Here is a 20,231-nt window from a genome sequence, read left to right as displayed (position 1 = left end):
AGCTTAGTGTGTGTCAGGCACTGCTCAGGGTGCTGAAGACACAGTAAACTAGATTACTTAGGGCAAAAAGACTCTAACGTGGCCTCTGTGATCTCTGAACCTCTTGGCATACACACCCAAGCATAACCCCCCAACACACTTATCTCGTTAGGGTTAGGCTTGCTTTTAACCATTAGAATATGGCAAAAGTGATGGAAAGTACATGGGTATCTGCATATGATTACATTACATGATATTTTAACATCTGTCTTGCAAAGAGACAGAGTTCCCCTGCTAGCTTTAAAGAAGCAGGTTGTAAATGTGTTGTCCTCCTCTGAAAAAAAAAAAAGCAGCAAGTTGGCATGCTGTAAGACGGCCATGTGGCAAGAAACAGCCTCCAGCCAAAACAGCAAGAAACTGGGACCTTCAGTCCAACCATGTGCAAGGAACTGAAGGCTGTCAACAACCACGTGGGCCTGGAAGTGGATCCTTCCCCAGCTGCGCCTTGCCCTGACCAGCACCTTGACTACAGCCTTGCAGAGGAGCCAGTCAACCCATGCTGGAGTCCCAACCCCCTGAAACTGAGATAATAAATGTGTGTTATAAACTACGAAGTTTGCAGTAATATTTTAATGCAGCAACAGATAATCAATACAATAGTCTTTGCCCACATGGAGAATTCATTTCAGTTATTGGAGATGTATAAGTAAGAGAACAACATGCTCGGGGCTACAATTTAGAAAGCAACAGTTTAGAAGGTGGATTAAGGGACAATAAAAAGTGAAGGTTAATGCTGTAGCCTAACATAAACAGAGAGATGAACCAAGGCTACACTCACTAGCCTTCACTTGGGGAATCACAACAGTAGATGCAGAGTATGGTAGCCAGCCTCCACAAAGGCCTCTAATGAACCTGCTCCCCAGTTCCTGACCCCGGACCATGAGACATAATAAATAACTTTGTTTTGGAGTGATTAGTTACATAGTGAGAAATATCTAAGACCGAAAGGGAGAAGTTAGGGAAAGGTGTGGAGTAGAGAGGCACAGATTCCATCCTACTGTACAGGAAGCCATGGGGAGAGATTACAAATACTGGATACAAGTGATTCCCATCCAGACTTCAAAGGTCTAGGCTTCATCTCTTCTGCCTTGGCCTTGCAGGAAAAATGCTAATTCAATGATTTGGGAATTCAGACATTCAACAACCATTTATTGAGTTCCCACTGTGCAAAGCATATGGACAACAGAAATAGGGTCCCTGCCTTCTACAAGTTTATTAGCAGAGATGACCACAATCTATAAACTTACCTACAAAATGAGAAATAAAGGGCCAGAGGAGTTCAAAGGAGGAGCAATTCCTTCTGATTGGTGGGAATCATTCACAATATATTAATTAATCCATTTTTATGTTTTTCCCTCCAGAAATAGGATGTATGGCTTTGACTTGGCTATGGAGAGGGTCTGTGTCCCATGTTACCTCTTAGGTATTAATGACCAATACACCAAAATGAATCCTGCTTTCAACTCTGCCTACATTTGTCGTTGCTGTTCAGTTGCTCAGTTGTATCTGATCCTTTGCAACTCCATGGACTATAGCACACCAGTCCTTCACTATCTCCTGGGGTTTGCTCAAACTCACGTCCATTGAGTTGATGATGCCATCCAAGCATCTCATCCTCTGTTGTCCCCTTCTCCTAATGCCCTCCATCTTTCCCAGCATCAGGGTCTTTTCCAATGAGTCAGCTCTTTGCATCAGGTGGCCAAAGTATTGGAGCTTCAGCTTCCCCAGCATCAGTCCTTCCAATGAACTATCCAGGGCTGACTTCCTCTAGGCTGACTAACAAAAGCTCTTCTACCATTACTCTGAAGAACCCTGAGGGTGCCAATGGGGACCACTGCTCAAACCATGGATCACACGCGCCAACCATGAGGACCCCAACATTTGTGTCACTGCAAGAGCACAAGCCCGGTATTTGCCCTCCCTCTAGGATGTGGGTCTTTTCTCAGACCCCAGGTACCCTATACCCTTGACTGAGCTACCAAATGCCCAGAATTTTTATTTTATTTTCATATCAGTCACACTTCAAAAGGGGATGAGATGGCTTGAAATTTTTATCACAAATTTCAAACAGCATCTAACATTTCTCTCTTCTATAGTCCCCACATCAACCCACTTAGCGCCCCAAATATTGGCCCAACTAGAATTTACTCATTGAATTTTTTAAATAAACTTTTATTTATTTATTTGGCTGTACCAGGTCTTAGGTGAGGCATGTGGGATCTAGTTTCCTGACCTGGGATTGAACCCAGGCCCCCTGCATTGGGAGCACAGTCTTAACCAGTGGACTACCAGGAAAGTCCCTTCACAGTGTTTATTAACCACACTATGAACTGCAGCTACTTTTCATTTGGACTTCACTATTTGTCAGTAATTTAAAATGACAATTTTAAAGTTCTTCTTCCTATTATAAAATACGGGCCCATTTTAGAAAATATGGAAACCACAGGGTAACCAAAAGATATTTTATTCAGTCCTTCCTTCTAGAAACAATCACTGTTAATATTTCAGTCTATTTCCATCCCCCCCAACACACACACATAAAATGGTGATATTCTGAAACTTTTCCAACCCTGCTTTATTCACTACTTTAATTCACTCATTTGAAAGCAGGGCACTGCAAGGTGTGAATCATTCAAATGTGACTCCACTGGGGAGCCTGTCAAGGAGCCTCAGGGACAGAGGGAAGCCTGAGGTGCCTCCAAAGTGATGCATTCGCCTAGTGTTCCCGAGCATCTTTTAAAGATAAAGAAAGATGCAGTTTGTGCCAGGACAAACACTAAAACAAGGGTGCAATTAAACGAGAAGTCTGTCCTTATCAGCTGGGCCCAGTGCAGCCAATGGAGGACGGTGTGACTTCGGAGCTGGCAACAGACAGCAGGTGTTCACTTCCGCATGACAGGGAACCCAACGTCTTCTTCCAGAGACCTGATTTTTGCTCACTGTCTTGAGCCCTTGCCAATGAGCAGTTTTATAACTCCTATAAGAAAACTAACATCACATGGTGGAAAACTCCATCTCCAGATCCCTCTGCTACACAGACTGGCTCCCTCCTGGGGATCAAAGGGCCGCAGTGCCTTCATCTGCACAAATGATATGGCTGCCAGATCCCAACCTGATACTAAGGGCTATTAATATTTTTAAAAGGCTAGTGGGGATTTTATAAATGTAATAGATAAGAATTCTTTTCCAGTTTCATGAGATAGGGGGAAGAGTGACAAGTAAAAAAAAACAGCCATCCTCAGCCTGAGTAAGTGAGCCTTGTATCAAAAGGCTAAAAAGGGAAAGGGGAAAAGTGTAATTCCTACTCTGTGCCAGAAATTATAGTCTAAGGACCTTATGTTAATCCTCCTCATCCCAGGAGTTATGTTTAATACTCCTCCTGGGTAGATATCTTCATTTCTTACTTTATAGGCAGGAAAAACTTAAGCTAAGAGAAGTTAAGTGACTTTCCTAATATCCATATCTAAGTGAGTAACAATGCAAGGATTTAAAAATTTGACTCTTCTAGTCATAGAAAGAGCCCATAAGCATATCAGATATGGACTCTAGACCTAGGCGGGCCCTACCTAACTGAGTGGCACTGGGCAAAGCATTTTTCCTTTCTGGACCTGTTTCCCCATCTGTCAAGACAAGAGGTTGAGTAGGATAACATTTTCGCCCCCATTTAGGACTCATGTTCTGTGACCCAAAGTTAGTTAGTGTTAATTGCTCGGTAGTGTCTGACTCTTTGCAACCCCATGGACTGTAGCCCGGCAGGCTCCTCTGTGCATGGAATTCTCCAGGCAAGAATACTGGAGTGGGCTGCCATTCCCTTCTCCAGGGGATCTTCCTGACTCAGGGATTGAACCCAGGTCTCCTGCATTGCAGGCAGGTTCTTTACCACTAAGCCACCAAGGAAGCCGTCTGTGACCCAAAAGCCCCCTATAAATGTAGCACTTTACATTATTCCCCAGGGTAAGCACCTATCCTCCACCTCACAAGGCTCTTACTAAAATCCTCAGAGGTCACCCAGTTATCAACTTATTGAGATTCACTGATTAGCTGAAGTTCACTCAGCAAATCAGTGGGAGGGTGCACTTGGCCTGATTCCAGGCACAGGAGGGTCTCAGGCTTTTAGCACACCCCACGTTATGTTTTTTTTTTTCAGTCACGAAAAGCTCACTGAGATTTCCAGTGCTTAAAAACACTGCTCTGTTACTTTAAATGAAGACAACAAGGGACTATACATAGTACTGGCTTTCTAAAACTACAAGCTGTCGTATTTCCCAGCTTTTCCCCATGACCAAGGTAATTTGTCTGGCCTTTGTCACGCTTTGCCAGAAACGAACTGATAGCAGGCTACTAGTTTGTATTCTAGAAGCAGAGTCAGTCACTTTGGTTTTGGCAAGATTGCAGACAGATAATCAGAACAGAATGAAGGCAGCAAATAGAGGAGGCACTCTCAGGAGACTGAGCTGGGAGGGGTCAGCTGGAGCTGGTGCTGGAGTAGTGATGACTGGAAAGCGGTAGGAAGTGGCCAGAGGACTGGCTGGGAAGCTAGTGGTGCTCCTATAGCAAGCTGACCCACATCCTCTCTTCTTACCTATAAACTACTGGCTGAGTCATGATTACAGCAGTTCACAAAGCACCTTCACGTCTAACATCTCACTGGATTATCCCAACGGCACTGGGAATAAAACACTGGGGCACTGAATCACTTCTATTCCAGAGATGAGGAAACCCAGGCTTGAAGAGGTGAAACGGAACGAACAAAAAACACAACTGATAAATCCAACAGCTCTAACCAAAAGCCAATTTTCTTCTGATCCCAAACGCTTACTCTGTGCCCTGTACCATACTTCCTCCCAGGTCATCACAGATGAAAAGATGTGGGTTGGTAAAAAAGGAAAAGAAATTCAGCTGATTCCCTCACTGTGCTCTTATCTCTGGTCCTAAATTACACTGTGCAGTTAGGATCTGGGCACAGGCTCGAGGATTAAATGTTAATATGAAGTTAATAACAAGAAAGCCCAGATTTGGAACTAGAGTCTGCCTTCACCCATTAATTCAATTGAGTAGAGGAGATTAAGTCTGTAAATAAATCACTACAGTTCAAGGCGGGATAAACATGAGACTACAAACTGGACAAACTCTGAGGCATTTTCTCAGCCTCAGTTGTTGTTGTTGTTGTTTGGTCATTAAGTCATGTCTGACTCTTTATGACCCCATGAACTGCAGTCTACCAGGCTCCTCTGCCCATGGAATTCTCCAGCAAGAACACTGGAGTGGGTTGCCATTTCCTTTTCCAGGGGATCTTCCCGGATAAGGGTTAGAACTCGTGTCTCTTGTACTGGCAGGCGGATGCTTTACCACTGAGCCAGGAGGGAAGCCCCTCAGGAGGTCCCTCAGGAGGGAGGCTAACCTCAGTACTGATATTTTGAGCCAAATAATTCTTCATCACGGGGGCTGTCCTGTACATCACACAACGTTTAGTAGCACCCCAGGCCTCTACTCACTAAATGCTATCAGCACCCTCCTCCAACAGTTGACTCAAACAAAAATACCTCCAGATATTGCTCAATGTCCTCTGGGGAGCAAAATCAACCCCAGCTGAGAACCACTGCTCTAAGGGTTACAGAGGTTTAAGGCAAAGGTCAGTTAATGCAAGTTGTGGGTGCTGAGGAAAAGTTTCATGGAGGAGGTCATATTTGAACTGGACCTTGAAGAATAGATAAAATTCCTATAGGTGAGGATGAGAAAATAAAAAGAAGGAAGTCCAGAAAGGGAGAACATAAAAGCAAGATGAGAAAGCAGTGCTGAAAAATGCTCTAATTCGGCAAGAAGAGGAGCTTGCTGTTGGCAACAGGGGATAAAATGTCCACTGGAGTCACATCATGGATAGCTGTTTATCAACTAACAGTTACAAGATACACATACACAGTAAGAAGTAGCCAACAATACAGGATACTAAAAAGATTAGTATTAATAGTTTGCGAGTCAAACCAGTGGTGTTTTCATATGTTCCACCTACCCAGGAGGACAGAACGTTGCCCGAGTATCATCTCTTACATTGCCTCTAGTGTGCATTACGTTTAGTCAGCATTAAACGAAGCTTGGGGCTTCCCAGATGGCACAGTGGTAAACGATTTGTCTGCCAATGCAGAAGACGCGGGTTCGATCCCTGGGTCGGGAAGATCCCATAGAGTAGGAAATGGCAGTCCACTCCAGGATTCCTGCCTGGGAAATACCATGGGCAGAGGAGCCGGGAGGGATACAGTCCATTGGGTCGAAAAGAGTCGGACGTGACTGAGCAAACTGAGCACACAGCAAACCACGCTTGGAACCAGAGCGGAGGTGGGAGAAATAACTAGGGACCGAAATGGTCAGGGGTTTCCCAAAGGAGTTACAGAGTGCTGGGCCTTGAAAGGACAGGTTCTGGATGGCTGGAAGGGAGGAGAGGACACTCCAGGTGAGGACATCTGAGTTGGGAGAGGAATAAATGTACACAACATATCCAAGAGACAGCAGGAAGAGCAACATAGCTGGGAAAGAAGACAAGGCTGGTCAGAACACTGAGCACATGAATCAGACTTCACTGTGTGGACAACCACACTTCACTGTGCTTCCCGAGAAGCAAAGTAAGAGTCTTTTAAAATGTGGCATCCTGTCCAACAGTTCTCTTAGCTGCACATTAGAAAGACTTAGGGAGCTTTGAAGGAGGTCAATACCAGGCCCCAACCCTAAGGATCCAACTTAATTGGTCTAATATAGGGCTCAGTATGGTTTTTAACATGCAGTTAAAGCTGAGAACCACTGGTCTACAGATATGCCTAGAAATTGAAGTGATTTGCCTAAATTCATGTATTCAGCTGGGTGTGGGGCTGGGACTGGCTGGCGTCTGAATTCCTATTCCAGGCTCTGAAAAATATCACAGAGTCCTGGGCTAAATTCCATACTTCAGTCTTTAAGAAGCATAATCTGATGACTTGGCTCTCAAGTTTTGCCAGGGTTAAAGCCTGAATTAATCTAATCATAAAACTATCGACTTAAGCATCCTCTCAAGTGTCTAGGGTAATGGATGCTGGTTTCATTGCTGTCTCCTGAGGGCCCTTAGGAAAAGAAAGGGTCTCAGGAGACTCCCCAGAAAGCCAGATAAACAAGCCAAACCACCCTCTGTGGAAGAAACAACGACTTTTTAAAATGCAGCTAGCTCACTGAGCTTGTGCACCACATAAAGGAAAGTCTGGGTTACTCTTTATCAGAAAAATACTCTGAGAGATGCTATGCCATAAGCAAAGGTAGGGGATGGAGGAGTGATCAAAGCCGCTTGAAGCATCCTTGCAGAACCTCATTTTTACAGTAAAAATCTCTACCAGGCCTCAGCCCTGGATGAGGGCTATCCACACACCTTGTGTTTTTCTGAAAGGAAAAGAACGGCACCCCTCACAACAGGCCCACTCCTGTTGTGTCACTCCTGGATTCTGGCAGCAGGTGGTGAACAGGAGGTTTGCAGAGACTGCCAAGCTGGGAATCTGAGTCTGCCTGTATAATCACCAGAATAATTCCAAGGTATCAGTACAGATAACTATTAGAACAAAGCAACACACATCTCAGGGCGTTCTTTTTCACCTCACACACCTATCAACCAGTTGATCCCCTCTAACGAGGGGATCACGCTAAAGTAACTCTAGAAGAAGCACTACCCTCTTGCTTCAGCTCTTGAAGGATGCAGCTCAGGACATCAGGAAAGCTACTGCTGGCAAAGCGCTGGTACATGCTCTTGGGATGGGTTCCAGGTTCCCACCAGCTCTAAGAGAGAATCCCGGAGAACAATTTGTTCTTTAAGACAGCCTGAGTGGAGGTAAAGGACAAACAAGAGACCAAGAGGCAGTACTTAAAACTCACACTAACTTCATGCTCATAATATATTGATCACTTACTTTATTCCAGATACCATAATATGCACTTTATTTGTCCATTCATTATTTCCTTATATTTCCTGACACACTTATAAGATAGTACATTAGTAATCCTTCCCATTTTACAGATGAAGAAACTGAGGTGGGGAGAGGTTTTGTAATATGCCAAAGGTCACAGCTAGCAAGTGGCACAGAAAGGATTTGAACCTGAGCAGCCTGCAGCTAGAGCTTTGGCCGGCCTCTATAAATGACTTTTTCCACTTGATCCCAACTGATCATTAATTCTTCTACTTATTCGTTTCAGGTTTGGCTACTGGGACCTACCAGGATCTTAATAATCCAAGAATTTTGAAAACTGAGAACCATCCAACAAAATTAAGGTATTATTATCATCACCATTATTATTAATGAACAGGGGAGGCCTGTACCTATCTGACGATATCTGAAAAGCAATTACCCTTGGACTGTCTAATCACCCAAGGTTACACTCCAGGCAACATCCTGGTTAAAACCATGTCCCGACAGAAAGGTTTAAACGAATCAACATCTTTAGGACTTCTCTGGTGGTCCAGGGTCTAAGATTCTGTGCTTCCAACGCCCGGATTCGGGCCCTGATCAGGGAACTAACTAGATCTCACATGCTGCAACTAAGACCTGGTGCAGCAAACCAAATTAAAAAAAAAAAAGATACTGTAAAACTTATAACAGCAACCAAAAGCACCTTCTAATAATTAGGAATAAAATCAAGTATGAAGAGTGGCTGTATCAGAAATTTATCCTTGGCCCAAATGAAACTCAATCTGTAGACAGTGGGCATTTTTAGGTGGTAAAGGATTAACAATCAAATGGCAGAGCTAAACTTCTCTACTTGGGAAATTTATTTTCTTTTTCTATATTAAATCTCTGAGGAATATAAAAAGTAGCACCTCCAAACAAAAAGTGGGGGAGAAAGCCTGCTCCACATCATGTTCTCTACCAAGTTTAATAACATGGCTTGATAGTTTTCTGAGTAGTGTTACCTAGAATTCAACTCAGAATGCAGTGAAGCCATATTTCTTCCAAAGCACACCCCACTGAGCCATGAAATATCCAACAATCATGGATATTTATTTCAGACTGATAATATGTCAAACTCTGTGATGTGCTTTGGGAACATGACAGAATTCTGCATCACTATAACATCTCTTCACTGAAGAGATAAGATCAAAAGACAAAATACCCAATTTTGTATGGCACTTAAAATATCCTCCAGTTCTGCTGACAGCCTAGTGGTTAGGAATCTGGGCTTTCACCGCAGTGGTCCAGGTTCAACCACTGGTTGGGGAGCTGAGATTCTGTGCAGCGCAGCAGAAAAAAACCAACAACAAAAAAAAAACAGTCTCCCATACACCTCAGTCATTTTCACATTAATAAGACGACAATTAGTGGCAAAATTGTAGGTAAACTATATATACAACAGAATTAGCACTGTGGTTAAAGAAAAAAAAAATTCATTTACCAAAGAAAGCCCTGGTCAATACTTACATTAAATCTAGGTTAAGTATCTCTGTGCTATTTTCAAGCAGTCTCTTAAAAAACAGAAAGTGGGGTTGGGGTAGGATGGTTTAAAAAGTTCTTTCAGAATAGATGACTGGATATCCAGTTCAGCAGTAAACCTAAATGTTATCAATCTGTGGACTTGAAAGTACTCAAAACACCCCTTCCTTTCATCATCTCTATTCAGCTTTGTCATTCCGCTCCCCACCCCTGCCCAGAATCTCTCATTTGCCCTTTCCTTGTCCTTCTGACTATCTTCACTTCTTGCCTGGATTTGTTAATTCATCATTTACCAAGTGTCTATTACCTGCCACATACAGAGCTAGACCCTTGCCCCTCATCTTAGGAAGCTCACATAATACTCAGCAGAGCTGCTGTCTGCCCATCTCGATCACCAGACTGCAAGCTTTAGCAAAGACTTTGTATTTCCAGAACCAGTAGCATCTGGCATACAGCAGACACTCTAAAAATGTCTGTTGTATGACACTAGATTACTTTAGCAAGCTCTTTTTTAACTCCATAAATATTTTAGTACATATCTTCAAAAACAACTCTTACTTTTCTTTCCTTTTTAAAACACGAAAACAATATGTGCACAATGCAAAAATAGTACTGAAAGCTATGGAGTAAAAAGTGAATTCTCCAACCCTCTAAATCCCACTCCCAGAAATGACTACTATTACAGTTTGGAATGTATCTTTCCAGAACTTTCTTATGCTGGTATACAACACACACAGATATACTTTTTCTGGAACAAGTTCTTTGACAGTTTCTGACTCTAGTTTTTCAACCTTCTAATCCAGCCCAAGTTCTCAAAGTGCTGTCCCTGAATCAGGAGCATCAGCAGCATCTGGGAACTTGTTAGAAATACAAATTCTCAGGCCCCACCCCAGACCTACTGAATCAGAAATTCTGGGGGTGGGGCCCCCACAATCTGTCTTAATAAACTTCAGGTAATTCTTATACACACTAACGGTTGACAACCATTGAACACAAGCAAGTCACCCTGGTCAAGCCGGTTTTTTTTAATTGTCTCTTAAATATTTTATTGTCAGGAGTGGCAACCGTGCTTTGGTCTTAAGTGTTAGGCGCTTAGTCGTGTCCAGCTCTTTGCAATCTCATGGACTGTAGCCCAACAGCCTCCTCTGTCCATGGAATTCTCCAGGCAAGAACACTGGAGTGGATTGCCATTCCCATCTCCAGGGGATCTTCCCAACCCAGGGACCAAATCTAGGTCTTTCCCATTGCAGGCAGATTCTTTACCATGTGAGCCACCTACCATCCTACTTGAAAATGCGTTCCTTGTCCTGTTGATTAATTCTGACCGTACCAATCTGTCAGAGCCCAGAAAGGCCCTCAATCCTCCCCAAAGTGCTCTCTGTGTCAAAGCTCATACTGATCCCTCTTGACATACCTAGTCCCTCTAGCACATAATTTAACAATTAGGTATGCACTGTCTCCAACGTTAGAGACGGGTTCTTTAACTCTTTCCCAACAGACCACAAGCTCCCTGAAGATGTGAATTGTATTTCTTTCACCCCTTCCTCACCCCTGTTTCACAAATATTAAGAGTTGGGCTTCCCTGGTGGCTCAGACAGTAAAGAATCCGTCTGCAAATGTGGGAGACCTGGGTTCAGTCTCTGGGTTGGGAAGATCCTCTGGAGGAGGGCATGGCAACCCACTCCAGTATTCTTGCCTGGAGAATCCCCATGGACAGAGGAGCCTGGCGGACCACAGTCCATGGGGTTGCAAAGAGTGGACACAACTGAGAGGCTAAGCACACATACAAGGATGAATTCACTGAAATACTGATAAACTTTTAGTGGATAAAAAGTCTACATTCAAGCTGAAGCACCAGTTCTGTAACCCTGGCCTCGGACAAGTTCCCTTCTCAGGAAGACGTCTACAAAGGCAGCACAGCTGGACTCAATGACTTGATGCTTCCTTTCAGCCCTGGGCAATGTATAATTTTATGAACTGTCCCACATTGGAATATCGTATTCCGTTATATTTGAGTATACCATTATACACATTGCTTTGCATATACTGCTATTACGGTGATTTTTTAGACTTGAGTTACAGTTAGAAAATAGTATTTCCTAGTTAGCTAGTAAGCTCTTTGAACAAGAACTATGAGAATCTTACACCATACCCAGTACCATTCTTTATGCGTAACAGCTCAATCTATTTGCAGATTATTTGGGAAAAAATCTTTTAAATTAATTATTTATATAGAAAGCCTATGCAACCGTCTACTGCCTCCCAAACGGCCCTTTGAATATTTATTGTTATAAGTACTATGAAGATATATAGTAAAAATTGTGACTACTCTGCTAACACTGGGGCAGTCAGCCACATAAGGCAAAAGAAGGTAAAACTGAAACTTACATGTATTTGTGCTAGTCACTCAGTCGTGTCCAACTCTTTACAACCGCATGAACTCTAACCCTCCAGACTCCTCTGTCCATGGGATTCTCCCGGCAAGTATACTGGAGTGTGTTGCCAGTTCCCTCTCCTACATGTATTTAGGGACAGACTAAAAACCTATAAGCCTGAGGCTCCCTTTGGGCAACATGCAAATAAAAATTGCCCTGTACACTTAAGCGACATATACCAATTCCACTCTTGGGGATAAACAGGCTTCTTGACTTAGGACCTTTTTCTGCAAATTTTCAGACACAAGAGGGTGGACTAGAGACCTCTGAGTGGTCAGTGATGACCAGTAGTTGAATCTAAAGAGAAAGCCAGCGAAAAGAAATTGAAGGGCAGAATGAAGGAACAGAAGGGCAGCAGGAAAACATCACTCTGAGTAATACAAAGGAACTGTGGAAATTCACTGATTCTTTCCCAGGGCCTACTGTGAGCCAAGCACTTGGGGCTGCAAAGATGCTCCCTGACCTCAACGGGCTAATAGTCCTAAGAATAAGACTGAAGCCTCTACCCTACCTACCTATCTACCTACACACACACACACACACACAAGCGCGCACGCACGCATGTATGTGTGTGTATATAATTCTAATTGGGAAAATCAAGCAAGGAAGGCTTCACAGAAAAGGTGGTAAGTTAATGGAGCTTTGAAGAACGCAGGAGAATTTGCTAAGGATTGGGGGCGGGGAAAGACAGTTTGAGCTATTTATTGGGGAAGAAACATTCCCATATTTTTACAGCTGTTCCTTTGGGAACTTTAAATCGGTGAGGCTTCTTATATTCAACACTACTTTGTCAAGGATCTCTTTCTCTTTTTACTTCATCTTAAATGAGAGGTTCAAGCCCAGCACTGGAATAGAGCCAGAAAGCCCCAAGATAAGGGGAGTGCTCGCCAGATTTGTTCTTTCACCTCCAAATCCAACTGGCCCAGCTCTATCAGTCTTGACCTCCTGGCAGTCAGAAAAGGAAGACTAATAATATCCTCTGGGGGCAAAATATGGATCCAAGACAAGGCTTACCTCTGTTCTGCCAGTAAGCCACCGTCCCTGCTCCTAAACCAGGAGGCTCCCAGTTTACCTGTGACAGAGAGGCCAGCTCTGCAGGAAAAAAGCTGCATGAAAAGGAAAGAGGACGCATCTGATGGTGAAGCGCTGAGGTACTGAGATAATCTTAAAATGTTTACGAAGATGCCTGGCACACTTGCAAGCACTGGGTGAACGTGAGCTCTTAATAACAATGCTATTACCATTATTACAGTTAACACCTCAATTGTACTTCATCAACAAGAAAATGCTGTTTTTGTAGCCTACTTTTATGACGTTGAATAATCTCGGGAGATGCTAGTGTATTTCAGATTTTTTTTCCAAAGGGACAAAACCGCACTAGCCTGAGAGCCCCCGACCCTGAGTTCAAGAGCCACTCCAGCCTCTCTTCTGGCGCGTGACCTTGGGCAGGGAGCCTCACAGCTCGGTGCCTCAGTTTCCTCATCTGTAACCCGGGGCTAAGAAGCCGCTCCCTCGCATGGTCGCCGCGGGGTACAGCCAGAGGGTACTCTTGACTGCACCAGGACCCCACGGGTGCAAGGCGAGCTCTCGGCGCATCTTCCAGGTTCCCCACCCCACTACCCGGCTCCCGGGCAGACGGGGTAGACGAACGTCCGACCCCGAGGCCCACCGAGCTCCGCCGACTGCAGAGCAGGAGCGGGAAAGGGGGTCGCGCCTGCGGTGGGTACGAGGCTGAGGTGCTGGGCACCCAGAGGCTCGGCCGCGGCCGCCTGCACGCCATCGCCAGAGGGTTCGCCGTGAGCCCCGCCGCCCAGGTGAGTAGCGGCCGAAAGAGGCCGGGCTGCTCCGGGTCCCCAGGCGACGAGAGCGGAGGGCGCCCGAACCCCTGGAGGAGGCTGGCAGCGCTCACCCAAGCCCCGGCGCGCTGGGGTGGTGAGGCGGGGAAGAAGGCAAAGGGAACGACGACCCCACAGGCAGCACGGCGCGCCCCCAGTCAACCAGGCTGAGGCGCTCACACTCACCTGAAGCTCCGGCAACCGCCGTCAGCGCAGCAGCGGCGGCGGCGGCGGGAGTTGGGCGGGGAAGGCTGTGCGGCCGCGCAGGCGCGCTGAGGCCGCCAGGCAGCGCATGCGCACTGTGCCTGCCCGGCTGGGGAACTATGGAGACGATGGTTGAGCTGGCGCCATCTTCGGCATACAGTGATTTTTCTCTCATTGTTTGTGGTTTTAGCTTCCCTTGGCTAGCTCTAGTCTGAAAGTAATGAATGGAAAATAATTCATACGTTTTTATTTGCTGTACTGTTCTGAGTAATGTGTTGAAATCTCTGGTTTTGCTCCCTCCCATTAGGGTAAGTGAATCCGTCCTTTGTCCAGCATACCCACGCGGTATATGCTGTTTGCGCCCTTAGTCTTCTAGTCTCTGTCATCAGATCGATTGTCTGGATACGGAAGTGTTTGTTTCAAGTAACTCTTACTTTGCTTGATAATGGCCCCAAAGTCCAAAAGTGGTATTGCTAGTGATGTGGAGAAGCCAGAGAAGCCATAAAGGGTGAAAATTCTCAAATTAGTAAGGAAAAAAACAGGTATGCTGAGGTTGCTAAGCTCTATGGTAAGAATGAGTTTTCTGTGAGGGACTTCCCCTGGTGGTCCAGTGGCTAAGAGTCTGAGCTCTCAACGCAAAGGTCCTGAGTTTGATCCCTGGTTGGTGAATTAGATTGCAGATGTTGCAACCAAAACCTGGTGCAGCTAAATAAATAATTTTTTTAACTGAATTTTCTGTAAAATTGCAGGAAAAAAAAATTGTACTAGCTTTTAAGTCACACTTCAAACTGCTAAAGTTAGGGCCACAGTGCATAAAGGGTGCTTAGTTAAGAATGAAATACCCCTGAAACTATCACAGCCTTGTTAATAAACTATTCGTTGTTTTTCAGTCACTAAGTCTGTCCAACTCTTGTGACCCCAGGGGCTGCCAGCACACCAGGTTTCCCTGTCCTTCACTACCTTATGGAGTTTGCTTAAATTCATGTCCATTGAGTCAGTGATAATATCTAGCCATCTCATTCTCTGCCACCCTCTTCTTTTGCCTTCAATCTTTCCCAGGATCAGGATCTTTCCCAGTGAGTCGACTCTTCACATCAGGTGGCCAGAGTACTGGAGCATCAGCTTCAGTACCAGTCCTTCCAATGAATATTCAGGGTTGATTTCCCTTAGGGTTGACTGGTTGGATCTCTTTGCAGTCCAAGGGACTCTCAAAGTCTTCTCCAGCATCACAGTTCAAAGGTTATCAATTATTCCACACTCAGCCTTCTTCACGGTCCAACTCTCACATCCGTACGTGACTACTGGAAAAACCGTAGCTTGGACTATACGGACTTTTGTCAGCAAAATGATGGCTTTGCTTTTATAGTAATAAACTATACTTCAATGTAAACTTTTTTAAAAATGAAAAGGCATTAAAATTTATGAAAGACACTAACAAAATACATATTCTGATTGACGTGTTGCCCCAGAAAGCACTGAATCTATTGTTAAACTGAAGTTCATGTGTCCCACTTGTCAGTGAGGCCAAACAAACCAAAATGTTGGACTTTGGAGCAGAGAAAGATTGATTACAGGGCCAAGCAAGGATCAATCAACCTGGGCTCAAAAGACCCAAACTCCCCCATGGCTTTCAGGGAAGGAATTTTAAAGGCAAATTTTGGGGTGAGGGCTGCAGGATGCATAACTTTCTTCTGATTGATTGGTGGTAAGGTAACAGGGTGATGTTTCAACTCTCTGGTTCCAGTCAGTCTGGGGTATACTGCTGTCCTCATGCAATCACCATCTTCCACCTGGGTGGGGCTGGGGTGGGGGGTAGGTCTTAGTTTCTTTATAACAACTCAGATGGTTCTGTATATCCCTTAAGGAGGAACAAGGGCTCTTTTATCACTGAACTATTGTTTCCTGGTTGCTTTTCTTTTCTTTCCGCATTGCTCTTTGGAACTCAAGAGGAGGCCTAGGAGACCAAAGCCTCTTTCTAGACAAGAAATGGGATGTTGAAGGGCTTTGGTATGCAGGAGGGCCCCAGTGGCTCCTGCTTGGTTCCAAGCCATTACAAAGACTTCAGCAAGGGATCCCCTGAAGAGTGACACCAAGCCATTTACTGAAAGTAAGGGATGGTTGGGGGCTTCCCTGGTGGCTCAGATGGTAAAGAATCTGCCTGCAATGCAAGAGACCTGGGTCTGACCTCTAGGTCAGGAAGATCACCCAGAGAAGGGAATGGCTATCCACTATTCCTGCCTGGTGAACTCCGTGGAGAGAGGAGCCTGGCAGGCTACAGTCTGTGGGATCACAAAGACCTGGACACAACTGAGCAACTGACACTGACCTAAGGGATGATTACACAGATTCAGCAACAGTTTGGACTGAAAAGTAGAAAAATTACTGGGGAGACTGTGTCTGCCAACGAAGAAATGATACCAAGCAGGACCCTGTGGGGGTTCCTGGGAACAAAAGCCTTTCTTTGTCCCACATTTCTTTGTTGTTGTTGCTTTGGGTGCACCTCACAGCTTGCTGGGATGCAGAGATCTTAGTTCCCCGACCAGGAAATGAACCCAGCAGACCTGGCATGAGGACTACCAAGTCCTAATCACTGGACCACCAGGGACTCCCCACTCCCATTTCTTGATTACAAGAAATAGGCCTCATTCATTCCATGACCTTCCCGGAGTTGCAAAGGTAGGTTCAAACTGTTGCTAAGTAGAGACAAAGGTCCATATAGTCAAAGCTATGGTTTTTCCAGTAGTCATGTACCGATGTGAGAGTTGGACCATAAAGATGGCTGAGTGCTGAAAGATTGATGCTTTTGAACTGTGGTGTTGGAGAACTCTTCTCCAATTTCTCCATCTTGGACTGCAAGATCCAACCATTCAATCCTAAATATTCATTGGAAGGACTGATGCTGAAGCTGAAGCTCCAATGCTTTGGCTAACCTGATGCAAAGAGCTGACTCATTGGGAAAGACCCTGATACTGGGAAAGACTGAAGGCAGGAGGAGAAGGGGACGACAGAGAACGAGATGGTTGGATGGAATCACTGACTCAATGGACATGAGCTTGAGCAAGCTCCGGGAATGGAGATGGACAGGGAAGCCTGGCACACTGCAGTCCATGGGGTCGCAAACAGTTGGACAAAACTCAATGACTAAGTAACAATTAGAGAAGGGAGGGGATGCAGAAGCAAGGAACGGTCTAGAGAAACAATAGAGCAGCCTTGGGGCAGGTCTCAGTATCTTTTGAGCTATTCTGCAGAAATCCCCACCAGATGGGAGAAATCCCAGACCAGTTGGAACCAGGTTGACGATGTTGACTTCCACTTCACCACCAACTAATCAGAAGATTATCCATGAGCTACTTGATCACGTCCTCTTTGAATCATTACTATGAAACTTCTTACTACCTGCTCCAGGTTGGGACACACCGTTTTGAGGGCATTAGCCCACTGATCCCCTTTGCCTGGCAAAGCAATAAAGCTATTCTTTCCTATTTCACCAAAACCTGTCCCTGAGAATTAATTTGGTGTCAGGATACAGAGGCCAGATTTGGCTTCAGAAGCTGTTGCCACATTTCCATCAGAGGTGAAGAATTTGATTGAAGAGGACGGAAAGGATACCATCCAAAGCAAGTCTTCATGTGATGAAACTGGGCTCTTCTGGAAGAAGAGTCCCAACAGAACCAAATGCCATCCAGGAAGCTCTAGTTTTTTAATCACAAGCCACCCAATCTCCTTGCTTGGCCCTTTTGATAAATCTTTCTCTGCTCCAAACTTGTGTTTGAGTTTGTTTGGCCTCATTGTGTGTCAGGCACAAGAACTTGCAACAAATCTACCGTCATAAAAGTGCAAAGGAAGCACTAGATCATAAAACCTGGAAAAGCAGATTAACTCTGGTGTTACTGGCAATGCTACAGAGCATATGTTGAAGGCAGGAGTTGTATACAGAACAAAGACCCAACAGGTTTTCAAAAACAAAACCAAGAATTATCTGCTTGTATTCTGACAACATAATCTAGGTGACAGCTATCTTGTTTATGGAATGGTTCTACCAATGCTTCAGACCAGAAATGAAAAATATTTGGAAAAGGAAGGGTTGGAATTTAAAATCCTATTACTAATAGACAATGGACCTGGTCATCCTGAATCTGTTTGCTTTGAAAATGTCAAAGTTGTACTTTTATCTCCAAACACAACCTCAGTGCTTCAGCCACTTGACAAGCCATCAGTTGGTCAAGGCCACATACACCTGCCTGATATCTGACAACATATGGTCAGCAATTAATGCAGATTTTAATCTGGACACAATGCAGTGCTTGAAATCATTACTACTGCCAGTGAATAACGTTCATCGGAGGTGCAGTAAGTGAATTAAAACCACACTCTTAATGCCTGCTGGAAGAACTTATGAAGTCGTGAATGATTTTAAAGGTTACTGAGGTTCGATGGAGAAGTCAGGAAACTCATTCACATAACAAGACAAGTTGGTGCCAGAGGATCTGCAAACACGCTTGATGAGGAAGTGGAAGAACATACTGAAGGGCACTGAGAAGTGTTAACAACGGAGTTACTGGACAAACCTGTGGAGCCATCTACTGAGAAAGAGGAAGGCAAAGCAACTGAAGCAGAATCAGCAACATGGACACTACTGAAATTTGCCAAAATGTTTCAAATTTCACAATTTCAAATATATGGAATATGACCTCAGATGAAAAGAAGCATCAAGGCAACTACTCACGATCACCAAAGGATTACAATTGCTGCAGCAACACTTCAGTGAGTTAAAGCAACAACTCCGATTACAATGTTTTCCCAAAAGCTTTCAGCAAAACCACCTTCAACTATATCTTGTGGATCCCCAAAATCATCTACTCAGACATCCAACCGTGGACTCTGTAATGTCTCAATGATCCTCCTTCTGATGTACAGTCAGAAAGTCAATAGTAGCCTAAAGCTATGTCACAATGCCTCACTTCATCACATAGGCACTATTTTCATCTCACATCATCTCTGAGGAGCGTAAGTACAAGACAATACAATATCTTGAGAGTGAGACAATTACCCAAGTTTTATTACAGTATATAGTTACAATTGCTCTATTTTATTATTGTTGTTGTTAATCTCTTAATGTGCCTAATTTATAAGTTAAACTTTATTGTAGGTAAGTAAATATAGGGAAAAACTTCGCAATTACAAGGCATACTATCTGCAGTTTCAAGCATCCACTAGGGTCCTGGGGCATATTCCCCCTCAGTTAAGAGGAAAGTACTGCAGTTTTCTTGCTTCGGAGTCTCCTTGGAGAACCTTTAACCAGAACTGCTCAGAGGGAGGGGTGTTGAGAGCTGTGTCTGGCTGGCTTCTCCCCTTCTGCCGAGTTACACCCTTATGGAGCCCCTAAGAACTCTTTACACAGCAAGGCCTCCTCCTTTGACATGGGCCTAGAGCGGTACCCAAGGTCACATGGCATTGAGCACTGTGCCTGGCATCAGGACAGGCTTAGAAAGTTTTTGGTGAATGAACCAGTAACTTAAGAACCAGATATAGCACAGGGAACTCTTCAATACTATGTAATGACCTATATGGGCAAAGAACCTGAGTATGTGTTTGTGTATACATATATATACATGCACACATATATATCTGATTCCCTGTGCTGTACTGCAGAAACTAACACAACATTGTAAATCCACTATACTCAAAACAAAAACAAAAACAATACCCCAAACTAGAATCCAAAACAGGGTTCCTAATTCCCAGTCCTCCATTATATCACCTCTACTACAGCCACCAGTCACACCATCTCCTCTGAGTGCAACCTGAGTAGATTTTCCCAGACGATTACATTAAGCAATCAAAATGTACACGATATATCCCCTTCCTTGAAGGAGTTTATAATATAACCTATTATTTCTTTAGTGTTAAATATCACTGATTAAAAGCAAGATACTTGTTAACTAAAGTAGGGCAAAAGGAAGAATATTACCAAACATCTCTAAGGCTCCAACTATCTATAACATTCACCTAGTACAATTCCTGAACCAAATTTGGGGGGAGAAAAAACTAGTAGTACCTGGGCACAGCCTTTTACTAATTATTGTGTTAGTTAACATTTACTGAATGCTACATGGGTTCTAGATGACCCTCCACTCCTATCTATGTTCTTGGTTGGATTATTAAGCCCCTCCATGCCTGAGTTCCTCATCTATAATGAAAAAAAAGAAAAGAGGCAATCTCAAGTTGTGGTGTGTATGCATATAGAATGCTCAGATCTTATTCTTTTTCTGTGCTCTATTTTG

General features: G+C 44.2%; 1 protein-coding gene across 5 annotated transcripts in view; it reads right to left on the bottom strand.

Annotated features, from left to right (window-relative positions):
• The window catches only part of NDRG3 (NDRG family member 3), a 62,409-nt gene extending 48,331 nt beyond the window's left edge, over positions 1-14,078 (bottom strand). Inside the window, exons 1-2 of one of the 5 annotated variants that reach the window (XM_025263519.3) lie at positions 13,930-13,979; positions 12,923-13,014 (exon numbers count right to left, since the gene is read on the bottom strand). The gene's annotated coding sequence lies outside the window, so the exon portion shown is untranslated. Of the gene's footprint in view, positions 1-12,922; positions 13,015-13,929 lie in introns of all 5 variants that reach the window. The other 4 variants (XM_025263517.3, XM_025263518.3, XM_025263516.3 and 1 more) reach the window with 4 other exon arrangements.
• Positions 14,079-20,231: the final 6,153 nt, after the last annotated feature.

The sequence above is a fragment of the Bubalus bubalis genome, chromosome 14 (assembly GCF_019923935.1).
Source record: "Bubalus bubalis isolate 160015118507 breed Murrah chromosome 14, NDDB_SH_1, whole genome shotgun sequence".
In the NCBI taxonomy this organism is placed as follows: Eukaryota; Metazoa; Chordata; class Mammalia; order Artiodactyla; family Bovidae; genus Bubalus; species Bubalus bubalis.
The sequence above is the reverse complement of the archived record's forward strand: the minus strand, read 5'-3'. Positions and strand labels throughout refer to the sequence as shown.